Source organism: Tachyglossus aculeatus, chromosome 2 (assembly GCF_015852505.1).
Source record: "Tachyglossus aculeatus isolate mTacAcu1 chromosome 2, mTacAcu1.pri, whole genome shotgun sequence".
Classification (NCBI taxonomy): Eukaryota; Metazoa; Chordata; class Mammalia; order Monotremata; family Tachyglossidae; genus Tachyglossus; species Tachyglossus aculeatus.
The window spans coordinates 50,900,879-50,920,453 of record NC_052067.1 but is presented as its reverse complement, the minus strand read 5'-3'; the positions used below and the strand labels follow the sequence as shown (position 1 = coordinate 50,920,453).

General features: G+C 46.4%; 1 protein-coding gene and 1 non-coding gene across 3 annotated transcripts in view; one reads left to right on the top strand and one right to left on the bottom strand.

Moving 5' to 3' along the window:
- BBS9 (Bardet-Biedl syndrome 9) overlaps positions 1 to 19,575 on the bottom strand; it is a 478,097-nt gene that overhangs the window by 212,750 nt on the left and 245,772 nt on the right. The window lies entirely within an intron of this gene.
- LOC119925094 lies at positions 18,997 to 19,134 on the top strand. The gene has a single exon (XR_005449763.1). It is a non-coding gene; the product is annotated as a small nucleolar RNA SNORA7 (small nucleolar RNA).

The window sequence follows — 19,575 nt, the reverse complement described above, 5'->3', positions numbered from 1 at the left end:
GCTATGTGACCTTGGGCAAGTCACTTAACAGCTCTGTGCCTCAGTTATCTCATCTGTAAAATGGGGATGCAATACCTGTTCTCCCTCCTACTTAGAATGAGAGATCATGTGGGACATGACTATCTTTTATCTAACCCAGCACTTGGTACACTGCTTGATACACAGGCAGTATTTAACAAATACCAAAATCATTAGTAACAATAATGATAATAATAATTATAGCATTTTTCAAGTGCTTACTACGTGCTGAGCACTGTTGTAAGTGATGAGGTAGATACAAGGTAATCAGGTTGTCCCACATGGGGCTTACAGTCTTCATCCCCATTTTACAGATGAGGTAACTGAAGCACAGAGAAGTTAAGTGACTTGATCAAGGTCACAAAGCAGACAAGGGGTGGAGCCGGGATTAGAACCCATGTCCTCTGACTTCCAAGCCTGGGCTCCTGCCATTAGGCCATGCTGCTGCTCTACAACTTTTCTCTTTGTGTAGTAGTAGACATCATCCCTGCCCTCAATGAGCTTACTGTCAAGCAGAGGATTACAGACACTAAAATAGATTACAAGAAGGAGGAAATGACTGAGTATCACGATAGGTGCCTGAGTGCTCTGGGAGTGGGAAGGAGTGAGTATCCAAGTGGGGATGAGTCCTAAGTCATCATCAATCGTATTTATTGAGCGCTTACTGTGTGCAGAGCACTGTACTAAGCGCTTGTAGTAAGCACTGTCCTAAGTCATCATCAATCGTATTTATTGAGCGCTTACTGTGTGCAGAGCACTGTACTAAGTCTCTGACAAAACTACCGAAGTGGCAGTTGGGGGGATAGAGAGTGAGGACTCTGAGTCCCATGTGGGACAGAGACTATGATGTAATTCATTTGTATCTCCCCCAGCACTTAGTACAATGTTTGACACATCATAAGCGCTTAGGAAACACCATAATTATTATTAATTATTACTAGGAGATGGGAGACTAATGATAGAAGGCCTACTGCAGGAGTTGGGATTTCAGAAAGGTCTGAAGGTCTTTTAGACTGTGAGCCCGCTATTGGGTAGGGACTGTCTCTATATGTTGCCAATTTGTACTTCCCAAGCGCTTAGTACAGTGCTCTGCACACAGTGAGCGCTCAATAAATACGATTGATGATGATGATGATGAAGGTGGGGAGAGCGGTGGTTTGGCAGATGTGAATGGGGAGTAAGTTCCAGGCAGAACGGCGGGGCGGGGGAGGAAGAGGTCAGTAACTAGAGAGAAAGGAACAAGGCATGGTGAAAGAAATGAAGTGTGTGAACTGGACTTTAGTCGATAAACAGTGAGGACAAGCAGCAGGGAGAAAGCTTGTCAGCAGCCCAGGCTTGATGCGGGGAAAGATAGGCAAGCACTGGAGGTATTTAAGGAGTGAAGGTGAGAAAGACAACAAAATGGTTCATAAAATTGAAGGTAGGGCCAAGGAAGTAATAATAAGAATAATAATAATGGCATTTGTTAAGCACTTACTATGTGCCAAGCACTGTTCTAAGCACTGGGGTAGACACAAGGTAATCAGGTTGTCCCACATGGGGCTCACAGTCTAAATGCCCATTTTACAGGTGGAGTACCTGAGGCACAGAGAAGTTACACAACTTGCCCAAGGTCTCAGAGCAGGCAAGTGGCAGATGCGGGATTAGAACCCCCAGCCTCTGACTCCCAAGGCCGTGTTCTTGCCACTAGGCCAGGCTGCTTGTGGAAGCAGGTAGTTGTACTAATAATGATAATGGCATTTATTAAGTGCTTACTATGTGCAAAGCACTGTTCTAAGCACTGGGGAGGTTGCAAGGTGAACAGGTTGTCCCACGGGAGGCTCACAGTCTTCATCCCCATTTTACAGATGAGGTAACTGAGGCCCAGAGTGACTTGCCCAAAGCCACACAGCTGACAATTGGCAGAGCCGGGATTTGAACCCGTGACCTCTGACTCCAGAGTCCGTGCTCTTCCCACTGAGCCACTGAGCTACTAACGGTGGTAGGGGCAGATGCCATGGGCTTTCAAGGAAGGAAAAAAGAGGAAATGAGGGGGCTAACACCAAAGTGGCTCTGGGGAGCAAAAAACACCCAACTTCAAACCATTTCCCAGTGGCACAGGGGCAGTGGGAGTCGATCAGGAGAGAACTGCTCTCGATCAGTTCATCCCCGAATACCACACATCACTGATCTCCTCCTTCAGCGCTTAGAACAGTTCCAGCGCTTAGAACAGTGCTTTGCACATAGTAAGCACATAATAAATGTCATTATTATCACAACTTCAGCCTAACTGGCACACTCTGCTCCTCTAACACCAGCTTATTAACTGGGCCCTGAGCGCCTCTATCTCACCACCAACCTCTTTCCCACATCCTCTCCCTAAACGGATCTCCCTCCCAGTCCATTTACGCCAGACCACCACTCCCGGCACCTTCAAAGCCTTATTAAGGCCCCATCTCCTCCAAGAGGCCTTCCACTACTAAGCGCTCTTTTTCCCAGCTCCCTCTTCCTTCTGCCTCTTGGATTGGTGTCCTTTGGGTATTCGCCCCAGCCTCAACCCCACGGCACTTATGTACAACTCTATAAATCATATACTTCTGTGAATGTCTGTCTCCCCCTCTAGACTGTAAGCTCGTTGTGGGCAGGGAATGTGGCTGCCAACTCTGTTATTTTCTACTCTCCCAAATGCTTAGTAGAGTGCTCTGCACTTAGTAAACGCTCAATAAATAACACTGACGATGATGATGACTGATGAATAGAAGGGGAGACAGTGTCATGTGCGGTGGCCGGGTCTCTTGGCGAGAAGGAGGATCAGTGATTGGGTCGGGAACAGGTCGAGTTTGCCCACATTTAGATGAGACTGTGAGGAAGGGGACGGCTCGAGGGGTGAGGATGGTTTGGATGGGAGTGGGCTGATCCTGGAGTTGGGAGGTAGAAGACTTGGGGCTTTCTTGGTGAAATCCTGGAATCCCTAGGACCACAGCTTCTAAACTTTGGTCTGGAGTGACCGCAGGCACTGGTCCTCGTTCCCGGTGACCATGGTTCGCGTCCTGTTCCCGAGATAGTCCGGCTCCCCAACATTCTTTAGGTTGGGAAGATTTGCTTCACTGGCTGCAGGGAAGTCCAGGCAGCTCCCTTGAGGCAGCAGCAGGAGGCTAGCCGGCCACTCCGGGACATCCCGTCTGGGATGTTCAGAAGAGAGGAGCCAGACAGAACTGTTCATTTCTCGGACTAGGGAACTGAACAACACAGAGCCAGGGCCACCATGAAAGAGAGTTAGTTTTGCATAAATGGTCCAGGTGGGAAGTCCACCCTCTGCCTCCCTGACAAAGTATCGTGTAAGGGAGATGCAGTGAAAACTGATCAAAAATACCACACAAACTCTCCCTCCAGCACACTGAGAGCCTTTAATACCTCAAACAACTGATTTCAGCACCAGCTCAACAAACAAGAAGGAAAAGTGACTTACCGAGACAGAGTTGGGCCTAAGAAAAGTGTCTCGAGGTGATGGGGGGCTGTTCACTGAAACACGAACCGTTCAAGTTGCCGGCCAAAATCAGAAATCAAACGAGACAAGAGAAAAAGATCCCACCCGATGAAACGTCATCAAATAAGAAAAGTGGGTAAAATCCAGAGGAATTATTAAAATAGTTGGGCCCCAAGTTGCACATGTGAAAGCTAAAAATGCAGCCATGAAAAACGCTATTACCTTAAACTTCCAAACAATACCAATTAAACAGCAGGATTTTCCTGTTGTTTTTAAAAGACAAATCTTCTCCCTAAGAGCTCGCTTCACAATCCCAAAACAATAAAACTACACTTGGTTTTATTGGGAAACTGGGAAAGTATTTTGAAAACACCACCGTGTAAAATGGTGGTCTGTGTGCATATTTTCCTCTCATTTCACTTTCTGACAGCAAATAGTAAATTATCAAACTTTAAAAAAGAAACTGTGACATTTTAAAATCACATTTTTTCTCCTTCGTAAAAGCTGTGGAATTCTGTCTGATTTTTGATGGGCAATTTTACACTTCCAACGATACTTTTTTTCTTTAAAATGACAAGTATTTTACTTAACTAGCAAATTTTTAACCCACTGTCACCATTCCCTTTAAACACTCTCAGTATAATGGAGAGTAATTAAGAAAGCCAGGGCAAAAGGTTACTTATTTAAGACATTACATGGTGTGGGCTTAAATTAGGGGTTTTACACAAGCTGTATAGGTCAACGCATGAGAAAAATGCAATTTTAGTGGAATGCAGAACAAATGGGACTTTTTAACATTATAATGCACTCCAACTGCATAATGGGATCTAGGAAAATGTCTCAGAAGAGAAAATAAAAGGAACACTCCAACACGCCGAGGTAGGCTTGTTAACCACTTCAAACCGAATGTATTTGTAGGGCTACTTGTAGTCGTAAACAGACATATGGAACCTCGGAAGGTTCTGGATTCAAAGCTCCTTTGGGGTTTGTTTTAGGTTCTCAAATGAAGGCAGTTGGGGAGGGGCGGAAATGTTTAGAAGGGGATCAGGCTGGGTAGGAATCCTTTTTTAAGATGTTACAGTACAGGGAGTCCCCAAACCCTCAAGAATCACAGAGGATGGAGACATTCACCTTCCCCCTACTCCTCTTCAAAGACATCTTTGCATCTCCTTGGTTACCAGCGGTCGAGGGGGAAGAGAAAGGGGGTTCTGCTGGGCGAGGTGTCTCCACGATGAGCTGAGCCCCCCTCGGACTTTCCAGTACCGCCGGCCAAGGGAGGGAGCGTGGCGATGATTCAGTCGGAGCCTCCTGCTCGTACAGCAATAACCACGGGGCACTAGGCCAGCCCTTGTTTTCCTCGGTTTAATTGAGAGAAAATGGTTCCCACTGTGAAAAGACCCTTCATGACCTAACTCCAAAGCTTGGCAAAAGAGCCCCGCGGCCCAAACGCCAGCGCTGGAATTTCACCGCTGGAATGGGAGTGCCAGAGGAGACACGCTGGCCACACACCCAGACTCCCGAGGGAGAGTTCTTTCATTTTGTCAGGAGTTGCTACTTGTCATCGGGGGAGAAAGCGGAGCCCTCAAACTTCTGTGGGCTAGGAGAGGTTCTGCAGGAAAACACCCAGAACGCCCTGAACACACAACCCTAGTTTCAGAGTACGTTTAACTGAGGAAACAATTCAACCTTCAGAAACCCCATAAAATCCGCGTTTTGAAATATCGGCACATTCCACCGAGTTCTGTGGAGAAAGGTCAGTAAATGAATGAAGCGGCCACCCTGACAAGAGGCTGTGTCTTCTAAAGAACGGTCAGAACACCAACATCATCATTATATGCGAAGCTTCCTCCGAAGAGGTTAGGGGGTTTCATGTTCTCATCCGTCCTCACAGCCCTCCTGTGAAGACGGGTCAAAGCTCAAATGTATGATCCGCGGGTCGCCGTGGGTGACTGAATTGTTCCACCACCACCGTCCCCCAGCCCCGTGAATCGCTCCGCTCCTCTCTCTCACCAATATGGCTCTGCTTCTGTCAAGGAGCAGTCTCCCCAGAAGACCCCCCTGCAGGGCAGGGGCCATTGGGGGTGGGGAGTGGATTCCAATACCCACTGTGTTCCCATCCTCCTTGCCAAATGCTAACGGAAGGTCATTCCTCCCCAGCTCTATCTTCTCCCTCCCCAGGCTCGGGAATCCTGAAGGGAGTGGGGAGAAAATGTCGGGTGAGGACTCCAGACTATTCCCGGCCCGGGTGAGTACTCCCCCAAGACGCCAGCACAGTTATACTGAGGGCAGCCAACAAAGTCACTGAGCAATCAATCAATCAATCAATCGTATTTATTGAGCGCTTACTGTGTGCAGAGCACTGTACTAAGCGCTTGGGAAGCACAAGTTGGCAACATATAGTCAATCAATCAATCAATCGTATTTATTGAGCACTTACTGTGTGCAGAGCCCTGTACTAAGCGCTTGGGAAGTACAAGTTGGCAACATATAGAGACAGTCAATCAATCAATCAATCACATTTATTGAGCGCTTACTGTGTACAGAGCGCTGTACTAAGCGCTTGGGAAGTACAAGTCGGCAACACACAGAGACAGTCCCTACCCAACAGCGGGCTCACAGTCGAGAAGGGGGAGACAGAGAACAAAACCAAACATACTACCAAAATAAAATAAATAGAATAGATATGTACAAGATAAATAAATAAATAAATAGAGCAATAAATATGTACAAACATATATACATATATACAGGTGCTGTCGGGAAGGGAAGGAGGAAAGATGGGGGAGATAGAGAGGGGGACGAGGGGGAGATGAAGGAAGGGGCTCAGTCTGGAAAGGCCTCCTGGAGGAGGTGAGCTCTACCCAACAGTGGGCTCACAGTCTAAAAGCTGTTTGCAAAGTTTGGGGTCGCCAATGGGGGATAATAATAATAATGAGGGTATTTGTTAAGCGCTTACTATGTACCAAGCACTGTTCTAAGCGCTGGGGAGGATACAAGGTGATCAGGTTGTCCCACATGGGGCTCACCGTCTTACAGATGAGGTAACTGAGGTACAGAGAAGTTAAGTGGCTTGTCCAAGGTCACACAGCTGACAACAATAATAATGATGATCACAGTTGTGAAGCGCTTACTATGTGCAAAGCACTGTTCTAAGCACTGAGGGGGGATACAAGGTGATCAGGTTGTCCCACGTGGGGCTCACAACTTTAGTCCCCATTTTACAGATGAGGGAACTGAGGCACAGAGAAGTGAAGTGACTTGCCCAAAGTCACACAGCCGATAAGTGGCGGAGCTGGGATTAGAACCTATGACCTCTGACTCTCAAGCCCGGGCTGTTTCCACTGAGCCATGCTGCCTCTCTACTAGTACTACCCTGCTTATCAATCAATCAATCAATCAATCGTATTTATTGAGCACTTACTGTGTGCAGAGCACTGTACCAAGCGCTTGGGAAGTACAAGTTGGCAACATATAGAGACAGTCCCTACCCAACAGTGGGCTCCTTACATAACTGCTTTCCTCACTTGTTCCTCTCCAGCTCTTTTCTCCTCCACATAAGACTTCTAGCTGCCCCTGGATCCCACTTCTTTCACCACTGGGTCAATCAATCAATCAATCAATCAACCGTATTTATTGAGTGCTCACTGTGTGCAGAACACCGTACTAAGTGCCTGGGACCGGACAATATAACACAGATGCTGTATGCGTTTCCTACCCACAACAAGCTTACAGTCTAGAGGGAGAGACAGACATTAATAGAAATAAATAAATTATGGATATTATAATAATAATAATGGCATTTGTTAAGTGGTTACTAAGTGCCAGGCAATGTACTAACTGCTAGGGTGGATACAAGCAAATTGGGTCGGACACAGTCCCTGTCCCATGTGGGGCTCACTGTCTCAATCCCCATTTTACAGACGAAGTAACTGAGGCACAGAGAAGTAAAATGACTTGCCTAAGGTCACACAGCAGATGAGTGGCGGAGCTGGGATTAGAACCCACGACCTTTTAGACTGTGAGCCCACTATTGGGTAGGGACTGTCTCTATATGTTGCCAACTTGTACTTCCCAAGCGCTTAGTACAGTGCTCTGCACACAGAAAGCGCTCAATAAATACAATTGATGATGATGATGATGAGCTTCTGACTCCCGGGCCTGTGCTCTAGCCATTAAGCCATGCTGCTTCTCTATGTACATGAGTGCTGCGGGGCTGAGGGAAGGGTGAATAATGATTATTATTATGATATTTGTAAAGCGCTTACTATGTGCCAAGCACTTTTCTAAGTGCTGAGGTCGATACAAGATAATCAGGTTGCCCCACGTGGCACTGAAGCAGCATGGCTCGGTGGAAAGAGCCCGGGCTTGGGAGTCAGAGGTCATGGGTTCCAATCCCAGCTCCGCCACAGGTCTGCTGCTGTGTGACCTTGGGTAAGTCACCTCACTTCTCTGTGCCTCAGTCACCTCATCTGTAAATTGGGGATGAAGACTGTGAGCCCCACGTGGGACAACCTGATCACCCTGTATCCCCCCCCCCCCCCCCAGCATTGTGCCACACGCTTGACACATACTGGGGTACCTACAAGATAATCAGGCTGGACACAGCCCCTGTCCCACATGGGGCTCACAGGCTAAATAGAAAGGAAGATGATTTAATCCCCATTTTACAGATGAGGAAACAGGGACAGAGAATTAAGGTCAAACAGCAGACAACTGATTTATTTATCTTAATGTCTGTCTCCCCCTCTAGACTGTAGTTTATTGTGGGCAGGGCAAGTGTCTGTTTATTGTTGTACTGTAGTCTCCCAAGTGCTTAGTACAGTGCTCCACACACAGTACGTGCTCAATAAATATAACTGACCAACTGAATGACTGACAAGTGGGGGAACTGGGATTAGAACCCAGATCCTCTGACACCCAGGCCTGTGCACTTTAGTACAGTGCTCTGCACACAGTAAGCACTCAATAAATACTATTGAATGAGTGGATGAATGCTATTTCCACTAAACTCTGTTGCTCTTTAAACAATTAATTAACCAGCTGTCCCATAGGAATTAACATAGAGATTCTTGAGCTAATGCTAAAATAAACTTCATAAATTGATATCAGGATAATGCACTTAACATCACCCTATCAGTGATCCAAGAAAACTTTGGGAGGAATTCCAAAACTCCCCAAATCAGAAAGCATACGAGTGGTTCTCTTTGGATTGGACTCTGAGCCCCTGCAAATTTCCTTCCATGAAATAAACCATCTGCTCCGCGGCAAACACTCTTTTCCATTCATTCAATCGTATTTATTGAGCGCTTACTGTGTGCAGAGCACTGTACTAAGCGCTTGGGAAGTACAAGTTGGCAACATATAGAGACGGTCCCCACCCAACAGTGGGCTCACAGTCTAGAAGAATAATAATGATGGCATTTATTAAGCGTTTACTACATACAAAGCACTGTTCTAAGCGCTGGGGAGGTTACAAGGAGATCAGGTTGTCCCACGGGGGGCTCACAATCTTAATCCCCATTTTACAGATGAGGGAACTGAGGCACAGAGAAGTTGCCCAAAGTCACATAGATGGCAATTGGCAGAGCCGGGATTCGAACCCATGATGCCTGACTCCAAAGCCCGGGCTCTTTCCACTGAGCCATGCTGTTTCCAGTCAATATGAGAAAATTTTCCCAAAAAAGATCCATGGACAAAACTGAGAATTGAACAGCAGTGTGGCCTAGTGGAAAGAACATGGGTCCTGGAAGTTAAAAGTCTTTGGCTCTAATCCCAGGTCTGCCATTTGCCTCCTGGGTGACCTTGGGCAAAGCACTTAACTTTGCCTCAGCTGCCTTATCTATATAATGGGGATATCTGTTCTCCTTCCCTCTTAGACTGTGAGCCCCATGAGGGACCGAACCTGTGTTAAAACTTACTATCTTCTATCTACCTCAGTGCTTATTGCAGTGCTTGACATATAGAAAGTGCTGAGTATCATTATTATTTCACTGAATTGGAAAAATCTGGATGGTGTTTCAGGATATGAATGGGAGTTGTCCCTTCCAGATGGCCCCATGCTGGATCCCTGTCTCTTCTCCCTGTTGGGAAAATACATCCATTCACATGCTATCATTCTCTACATAAGATGATTCAAAACTATTTCTCCAGCTCTCATTCACTATTCAATCCCACATCACCGGCTCTTGCCTTGAGGAAATACCCACACTGTGATGTGACGAACTTTCCATTCTTCTTCGAAACTCTTCCCTCCTCCCACTTCCATGTCTCCGTTGACAACATTACCATGTTCCCCGGGACTGAAGCTGACAATCTAGACATTATCTCGATTCCTCACTGTCATTCTGCTCTCATATACAATTTACTGCAAAAACCTGACCATTCCTCCTCAAAAACTTTTGCTCCTTCCTCTCCGTCCATTCAATTGCTACCCCGGTTCAAGCGCTTATTGGACTACTGTATCATCAGCCTCCTGGCTGGTCTCCATTCCTCCTTCTCTTGAGGCTTCAGTCGATACACCACACTGTTGCTCAGATCGCCTTCCCGAATCACTCAGGACCCAGTTTTTCCTCTCCTCCTGTGGTTGTCCATTTCCCTCCACATTAGGCCGAGACTCCTTGCCGTTGGCTTCGGGGCTCTCCACCAGTCCCTCCACCTTACCTATTGGCTTTCTTCACTAGTTATTCCCCTGCTTGCCCTCTTTGCTCTTCCCAAGCGCTCCTCCTAACTGAACCCCACTTTGAACTTGCCTGCCTCCGATACCTTGCTCAGGTGGTCCCCAGGGTGTGAAACTCCCTTCTCCTTTAAATTTGACAGACCCCCAAAGCCCTCCTAAAATCCAACTAGCAATATCCTGAATCTGAGCTCTTCGGCTGTCTCTCACACTTGGGTATTTATTTGCTTCTGTTTATTCACAATGTTTGGGGATAGTCATTCAATCGTATTTATTGAGCGCTTACTGTGTGCAGAGCGCTGGACTAATGCACATTCTCAACTGAACAGACAGAATTTATGGGCACTGATTCCACGGTTTGTAAATATTTCTATACCTTCCTTCTTTCTTAGCATGTAAGGGCACGGAACATGTCCTGGGGTTCTCCTGAACTTTCCAAATGCTTACAAAGAACACTGTATGTATTCAATAGGCATGTAATACTACTGCTGTTACTACTACTAACAACCACCACTGCCACCAGCAGCAGGGCCTACTGGATTGAGCCCGGACCTGTTCTAATCCCGATTCCATCACTTGTCTGCTGTATGGCCTCCGGTATGTCACTTCTCTTCTCTGTGCCTCAGTTACCTCATCTTTAAACTGGAGATTGAGACTGTGAGCCCCACGTGGGACAGGGACTGTTTCCAACCCAATTTGCTTGTATCCATCCCAGCACTTAGTACAGTGCCTGGCACATGGTAAGTGCTTAACGAATACCGTCATTATTGTTACTGCCACTAATGCCAAAAAGAAAATGAAACTGCCATTTCAATAGTGAGGTTTTGAGCTCGAGAGAACTCTACAGTTCCCATCTCCCTTCAGGGAATTTCACACCCCAGCTCTTACTCAAAAATATCATATCTCTTGCTCAAAAACCAGGGCGGCCCAGAATCACAATCATCATTCTCCTTCGACATCCAAGGCGAGAGTGCCCTTTTAAAAAAAACCTACAGTGGGATAATGAAAAGCTTCCCATCTCAGAAATGCAAACAAAACACAAACCGAATAAGTAAGCTCGTCAAAGGCAATGCACGATTCTGGGACAATGTGCCAACTGGCAACCAGAAATAAGAAATTAGCTTTTCTTTCCATTCTTTTTTTAAGTTGTTAGTATATGGAGTTGACTCGCATTTGAGCCATTACAACGCTAACATAAACTCTATTTTTTAATAAAATGCCTAAACTGGGAAAATGACTGCACAGCTGAGCTTTCCCTTGGAGAGCCAGTGGCTAGACAAGGAGCTACGTGGAGACGGAGCCGAACTGAGGAATCGCAGAACCACAGATTGAGAAAGAAGTTAAAAATACGGTTCACCATTTAACTCTTCATATCCTTGGGAGTTCATAACAAGTAATAAGCCAGTAGGCTTCTCCTCCTTTGTCAGAGTCCCTTTGGAAGGGAGTACTCTTTAGCGAAACAAGAGGAATCTGTGGCTGATTTTATGCTATACCACATGCATTCGAGAGTTGTGTTCAGGCCTTCACCGCATCCGCAGTGTGAAGGACTTTGCTCAGAACTCTCAGAGGCTTCCAGGAGGGAGGAATTCCTTGTTACTCCATGGGAACAAATAAATTTACGGACAAGATATCAATCACAGGGCACTAGAGGGAAAAGCTAGGGTGTTGGGTGGCCGACTCGCCATCCACGAAGATGGATTTCCAGGAGGGCAGCCACCTTATGATTCTTCAAACACCCTGCTGCTTGGTGCCTCTGCCTCTGAGACAGAATCCTGGGCTGGATGGATCGAGAACATGAGCTACTGGTGGCATTGCTTATGGTTTGGGTATTTAGGTGTGCCCACCTACTGTACTGTCTCTGTTTGGCAGACATAATGAAAATGGTAGGTGGTCCGTGATTATAGGCTCCTAAAATCCCAGAGCTGGAAAGGCCTGAGGCCTAACAAATCCAGCCTTCTGACTTGGCAGATGAGAAACTCAATCATTCGATCCAGGTGGAGTTCTATTCCCCACAGCTTGGTTCAAACTGCACCCAGAGTCTGAGCCATGGCAAGATGACCCCAAGGAATCCATAACTGGCTTGAGGAAGAGATACTCGGCCTGGGGTCCCAAAGTGCTCTCCTTATCTCCGACAGCCACCGCCTCCAAGGCTACCCCAAATTGTCCCTATCTGGATCTAATGTGATGAGAGGACCTCCCACCATAAATGACAAACAAGCCTCAGTCCAGTCACAGAGGCTTTGGGACCAAGAACCTGTTCAAAAGGACTGACTGTCCCCTATCCCCCCTGACAGCCATGCTTCTGTTAAGGCCGAAGCTGCAACAAACGAGCAGCCTGGCCGGGGTGTAGCACGTCGGACAGTGTGTGAAAGAATTTTACGCACAAATCTCATTCACGGTCAAAGTGGCCAGGACACAGAGCCGATGCTGTGCCACGGCCCCCGTGAGCAGAAGGTGGTGGCTAAGGCAGCCACCTCAGGAGCTGACATGATCTTTGTTGCCCTTGTAGCCAGATACTTTCAAGATTCCCACCGAGGCTGCCCACCCCATGAGCCTCTCTGGGCGTTTGCGTGGGCAGAAATCTTCACCGCAGATGACATAGCACAGCACACATTTCCCGATTTTGGGCTATCTCCCCCATCCCTCGACGAGGAACTTTGAACAATCCCACCTCATTCCCATCTCCCATATGGATCTGAGCTGGGGATTTCTTCTTCAAGAAAAGTAACACCAATATCTTCCCAAGGGGACGATGTCCTTACATGGGGGGAAAGAGGAGGAGGAGAGGCTAACAGGCTCACCCCTTCCTATCTGCAATCCAGGGTAGCATATTCCCAGTCCCTCGAGCCAGGCAGAGGGTCAGTTCAGCAGTGAGGTTGCTCTGGATCCCTGCCAAAGCCCCACCTCTTGGCTGCAACTGGGGCACCTTGTCTTCTTAAATTCACCTCATATAACGCAGATTTTCTGGAGTCCCCGAGCTGCCGCGGAGCATCGGATCGGCAAAAACCCCTCATTAAGCCTAAGGGAGACCGGAGCTTAGCCCATCGTAGCGCCTCTCCCCTCGCCTGTTCCTCAAAACGACGAGTGGAAGTTAAGTGCAGGATGAGGAAGTTGACATTTCCTGCTAGAAAGTCTCCGGCGGGTCCCGTGAGACTGGCGTATAAACTGCATTGCAGGAAAGAAACTATGTTTGCCTTCAAAATGACATCTTTGATGAGACATGTTTCCCTCCTTCCCAAGGCTGCGTCCCCCAAGGAGAACACCTGTATTGGTTTACAGGAAAGTAACTGCCTACGGTCCTGAAGGATAACGAGATGAGGGTCAAAGCGCTGGCGGGAACCTTCCGAGCTCAGAACAATTAAGCAGAATCAGTGTCCATTTCCTGAAGCCAACATCTGTGATTGGGAGGGAGGGCCGGTACCCCTAGGAGAGATTAGTTCGGCCAACTCATAAAGAGCCTCGTCCGTAAGATATTGTGCATGGATTGGGACAACCTGTTCCACAGCCAAGATTTTGTTCCTTGGGTAGCCATCACTGGCTTTAGCTGAGCCGGGAACGTGTCTGCCAACCTGTTATACTGTACTTTCCCAAGCGCTTAAATTCAGTGGTCTATACATAGTAAGCGCTCAAAAAATACCATTGACTGATGATAAGATTAGCACTTGGGTTTCCAAAATGTGGCTTCCATTGTCACCAAACATGCAGGCTTAAAAATAGCAGCCTAAGTGCATTCTCTACCCAATGGTCAGTGTGGTACTCTGCACCCAGTCAGCTCTTAATAATAATAATAATGTTGGTATTTGTTAAGTGCTTACTATGTGCCAAGCACTGTTCTAAGCGCTGGGGTAGATACAAGGTCATCCGGTTGTCCCAAGTGGGGCTCACAGTCTTAATCCCCATTTTACAGATGAGGTAACTGAGGCACAGAGAAGTTAAGTGACTTGTCCAAGGTCTCACAGCTGACAAGTGGCGAAGCCAGGATTAGAACCCACAACCTCTAACTCCCAAGCCCATGCTCTTTCCACTAAGCCATGCTGCTCCTCTAAACACTATGGATTAATTCATCATCATCATCATCATCAGTGGAAAACCACTTCTTTAGGATCATCAGAGTGGCTTTCGATGATGCTGCAAACAGGGACAAGCTCCTCATCCTTTCATTCATCTTACCAGTAACAGTTCAGTAAGAGTATTTATTGAGCACCCCCAGGGTTCGATACACTGTACTAAGCCCTCGAGAAAGTGTTAAGTATGGAGAAGTGATGAATGGTGAAAATCTCCTCATGCTTTTGTTTAGCTTAGTAGTAACAGCTCAGGAAAATATTTATTGAGCCCCTCTGGGGTACGATGCACTGTACTAAGCACTCAAGAAAGTGCTAAATCCTGAGCAATGATGCAGTCAAGGCCCCACAGAGAGCTTACATTGTAACAAGGGGAGACATATAAAAATATTTCAAACTACAATAAATTCTAAAACTGAAAGCAACCTACCTACTTTTGGCTCAAACTTATTAAGAATCAGTTTTCCCAATGCTGATATGCTGATTTTCCTCCTATTAGTTACTTCTATTCACTTCCTTAGGATCCAGACTGCACCTTGGAGTGACTTCCATCGTGGTTTCCGCCCACATTTGGACTGTTAACTAGTTTTTATTAATTCAAAGGAAACCAAGACGACATCTACCTTAGTTGGTTCTTCCCAAAGCACCCCAAGGGCCGAATTCAACGGAAAACCTGAGGTCTGTGGTCCAGAAAATTAATGCCTCAAAGTTATTAAGGCATGGGAAGCAGTGTGGCCTAGCGGAAAGAACATGGGCCTGAGCGTCAGAGGACCTGGGTTCTAATTCTGGCTTCACCACTCATCTGTTGTGTGATTTGGGGCAAGTCATTTCACTGCTCGGTTAACTCATCTGTAAATTGGGGTTAAGACTGTGAGCCCCACGTGGGACATGGACTGAGTCTGACCAGATTAGCTTGTACCTTCCCCAGTGCTTAGTGCGGTGCCCAGCACACAGTTAGCATTTAACGAATACCATAAAAAAGCTGCTCTGGTAAACTGACCCATCTTACCCTCTGTGTCTGGAGGTCTAAAATCGGATGTCTCTCTCATTCCTCTCCTCTTACTCCTCTCTACCTGGTCATTTTCTTCTGCCTAGGAATATCTGGGAACTTATTTCACTCGCCAAGTGACTCCAGTGCCTTGCCCTTAGTCCTCTTCCCAGCTCAGTCTTGCCCCTCAGGCACAATTTGGCCCTCATTCAATCTGTGCTGCAATATGCCACAGGCCCTGAGCCCGGTTGCAGAATCCCTCGCTCCTTTCCCATGCTCTTTGCATTTCTAGGCAAACATTTTGGGCCCCTCCTGAAGGTATGGTTATCACATCTCACTCCCTGCCAAATTGTGTCAAACCATGGGGCCGGCAACCCCCTCCTGCTACTGGGATTAAAAAACAAAGACAATCCCAGGAAAGACAAATCACATATTGCTAGAAGAGACTAAAAAAAAAAAAAAAATCTAAAAACTAGAAAGAACTTAATATATCCGGTAATGGGTAGGCTAAATGCTCTCTTCCTGTCCCTTCTGGCCCTATGATTATGTGACTTGTGAGAATGCTTAGAACAAAAGGGAGGCTATTTGAAATGTTGAGATTCACCATATTCCAATAAGCGGTAATAAATCTTGAAAATACTTGCAAGGGAACAATGGAAAGAGGATGGCTCTGTTCCTCTTCCAGGGTGATAATTGCCCAGTACAAGCCGGGATCATAAAGTTCTCTGGGAGCTCAACAGGGAGTCCCTCCACAATTCCGTGGCTACCATGCTCCCTGGGGACCACTGCAAAGCTGACAAAGCTTCTGACTCAACGGCCAAATGCCACATTCAAAAGCCTTTCTCAATAAACACCCCCCCCCCTCCCTGCTAGACCTGGACAAGGATTTATAGCGGTGGTAATAGAGTCCATCTCTAGCCCCTGCTCAAGCTATATTTTAGGAGGTGACACATTCCCCCTGAGGGGATCAACAGAGGCTGCTGGAGGGATTGGGCAGCTCCCCAGAGCACTGCCATCTCTTGCCCACTCTAACGGGTGGCTGTTTTACTTGGTGACTAGGCTCGGGCCTAGTCCTGGGGTGAGGGCGGTGGCCCCTTCAGCCAACTGGAAGGGTCAAATGTTAAACCCACTGAGGCCTCAGTTACCTCCTTGGCTACCTCTCCCACCTAGAGCTCAAGAAGCTGCAACCCATCCCACTGCCTCTGTCTGAAGGAGACCCAGGCCCAGAATCTCCATCTCAAGAAATCGATCCGTGGTCCTGACTGACATTTCTCCAGGCTGCAGTTACCGCACCAACTCTCAGGTTGTAGAAGAAGAAGAGTCGCTTCTCGGGCAGCAGAATCTCTAGGCGCATCTACCACAGCACCCTTCTGGATTACAGCACTGAGTGGCACCCTGAGTTTATGTGGGCGGGGTGTATACACCCCTGCGGCTGCTAAGAAAGAGCTCTATTCCCTTCCCTCTTCCAGTAATAATAATAATAATAATAATGATAACTACTGTGGTATTTGTTAAGCGCTGCCTATGTGCCAGGCACTGTACTAAGCACTGGAGTGGATACAAGCAAATCGGGTTGGACAGAGTCCCTGTCGCACGTGGGGCTCACAGTCTCACACCCCATTTTACAGATGAAGTAACTGAGGCCCAGAGAAGTAAAGGGATTTGCCCAAGGTCACACAGCATACCTGTGGAGAAACGGGGATTAGAATCGATGACCTTCTGACTCCCAGGGCTGGGCTCTACTCACTAGGCCATGCAGCTTTCCTTTTACTGAGTCCATCATTTTCCTTAACATCGTTTTCCTGAACACAGAATAGGCTCCCTGTTTTCTGAATAGCCACCTAAGGACACAATTTGGAAAAATGTCCTGGAGAAGCAGTGTTGCCTAATGGCTACAGCACGGGCCTGAGAGTCGGAGGACCTGGGTTCCAATCCCCACTTCACCCCATATCTGCTGTGTGACCCTGGGCAATTCACTTCACTTCTCTGTGCCTCAATTACCTTATCGGTAAAATGGGGATTTAGACTCTGAGCCATATGTGGAATAGGAACTGTGTCCAACCCGATTATCTAGTATCTACCCCAGCGCTTAGTACAGTGCCTGGGACATAATAAGTGATTAACAAATGCCATTACAAAAAAGGTGCCGCACTATTTTGATGGATATCTTAAATTCCCATTGCATCTCTTCAAAACGTTTTGAGAGGTCATCTCTGAAAATGTAAGGTGAAAATTTAGAGGCTTCACTTATCTTTGTATTTGATCATAATTAATAATATACTGATTGTGGTTTTTGTTAAGTACGCACTTTGTGTCATGTATTGTACTAAGCACTGAGGTAGACGCAAGACTACAAGGTCAAATTCAGTCCTGGTCTGATTTGTGAATGCTGATCAAATTCATAAATCTACTAAATTCCAACGATCAAATCCCCTATTTTTCCCATCCCCTGCCCATCTATATTTTACCTTATTAAATAGTTGGATGCCGAGAAAAGTTTTCAAGAAAAGGAACCCAAATTTAGATTGCATTTCCAAGGTGTATTTAAGGCAGAAGGGGTACATTTTATAAGGAAATGGAAAAGGATAATATTAGCACACAGGAAGTATAGCCAATTCTGTAATGTTGCATGAGATTTTAAGCAGAATGTTATCTCAGTTTGAAATTTAGGGTCACCACATTCAAAACTCTTAAAGGGTTTGACCTGCAGTCCCACTGACCATGCAGGTTTCAACTGTGTTTTAACCAACAACAGGGTTTGTGAACAAGAAATCGGTCATCAATCAATTGTATTTATTGAGCGCTTATTGAGGAGAAAACATTCAGCCTCAAAACCTTAACTAGAAACTCAGGCCTAAATTGCAAAATATGGGCACTACTGAGAAAGTCCTGCTGTCATGGGGGAGCATGGGGGACTTATTCAGGTGTTACCAGGTTATTTATTTTCCTTTTTCTTTTCCTGTCAGCCAAGTCAGACACACACCAAGATATGAATTCACATTTAGCAAATTATTGGAGATTTTGAGAAAATTGAAACCACTGCTGACCAATATGTACTTGAATATTATTGGCTGAGTGGAACTCTGTTATAAATGCTTTTGATTGTGAAATAAATGAGGAATGAACATGCCACACAACCACAAAATCTTATGATTTAAAAGACACATATACACATATGTTTCAGTTCATAGATACACATCTATGCACACAGTAAGCGCTCAATAAATACGATTGATGATGATCCATTTAAATGATAAACGCAGAGAAGCAGCATGGCCTAATCTATAGACTATAGGCCTAGGAGTCGGATAACCTGGATTCTAATCCTGGCTCCTCCACTTGCCTGCTGTGTGACCTTGGACAAGTCATTCAACTTCTCTGGGCCTCAGTGTCCTCAACTGTAACTATTGTCCTTACTACTTAGACTATGCATTGCTAGGTAGGGCAGAGATTGTGTCCAATCTGACTGCATGGCATCCACCCCAGCCCTAAGCACAGAGTTCAGCACAGAGTCAGTTTTTAGCAGATACCACGACGCTTATTAACTCTGGGCAACATTTTGGCCTGACACTGTAGTTGAAAAAAACATGAGGTGATGTACCGAACCCACAACCAAATGTTTTCTACACCGAGAAGTTAATTCTGTCACCATATTCGGTTGCTTGGCAATATATTATCCAACAATTTAAAGACAGAATAAGTAGAAAACAGAAAGAAAAAGACCAGGGTGACTTTTAGTAGTGTGGCATCAAAGGAATGTCAAGTTGCAGATTCATAAAACTCAATCTAGCCCCTCTCAGGGTCGCACCTGGAGAGTTTCCAGTAGTCAACCAGTCTCGACTATGGGAGGGAGAGTCAAGCAGAGGCCTACCCATTCCATTTCTAGCTTGGGCAGTGGCTAGCGAGTGGAAGGAAATCTGCTGCGAGTCAAAACGCATCTATTTTGGGCAGCAGTGGCATGGGAGAGAATCGAGGGCGAAGACTCCAGTTTACTGCACGGAAGGAGGCAACGGTGAATCACTACCGGATTTTTATCAAGAAAACTCTACGGGTACGCTACTGGGAAGATTGCAGGTGGAAGGTGGGGTGTTCTGGGAGAGATGTGTCCATGACGTCGCTACGGGTCTGCGACGATTCAACGGTATAAAACAAGACCCAATCCAGTATGGTTTTGACTCAACACAGAAGATTGATCCAGTTCCTTGTGAGATTTTTGCTGGTTTCCCCCTACAACCATCAGCAATTTTCAAGACAATGTGGCTGTCGAATGCAGAGAGATACCGGCATGTAAATGTTGTTCATAACGTTACAGCTTTGCTGAGCTGAATAGGAGCATGGCCTGGTGGAAAAGACACAGGCCTAGGAATCA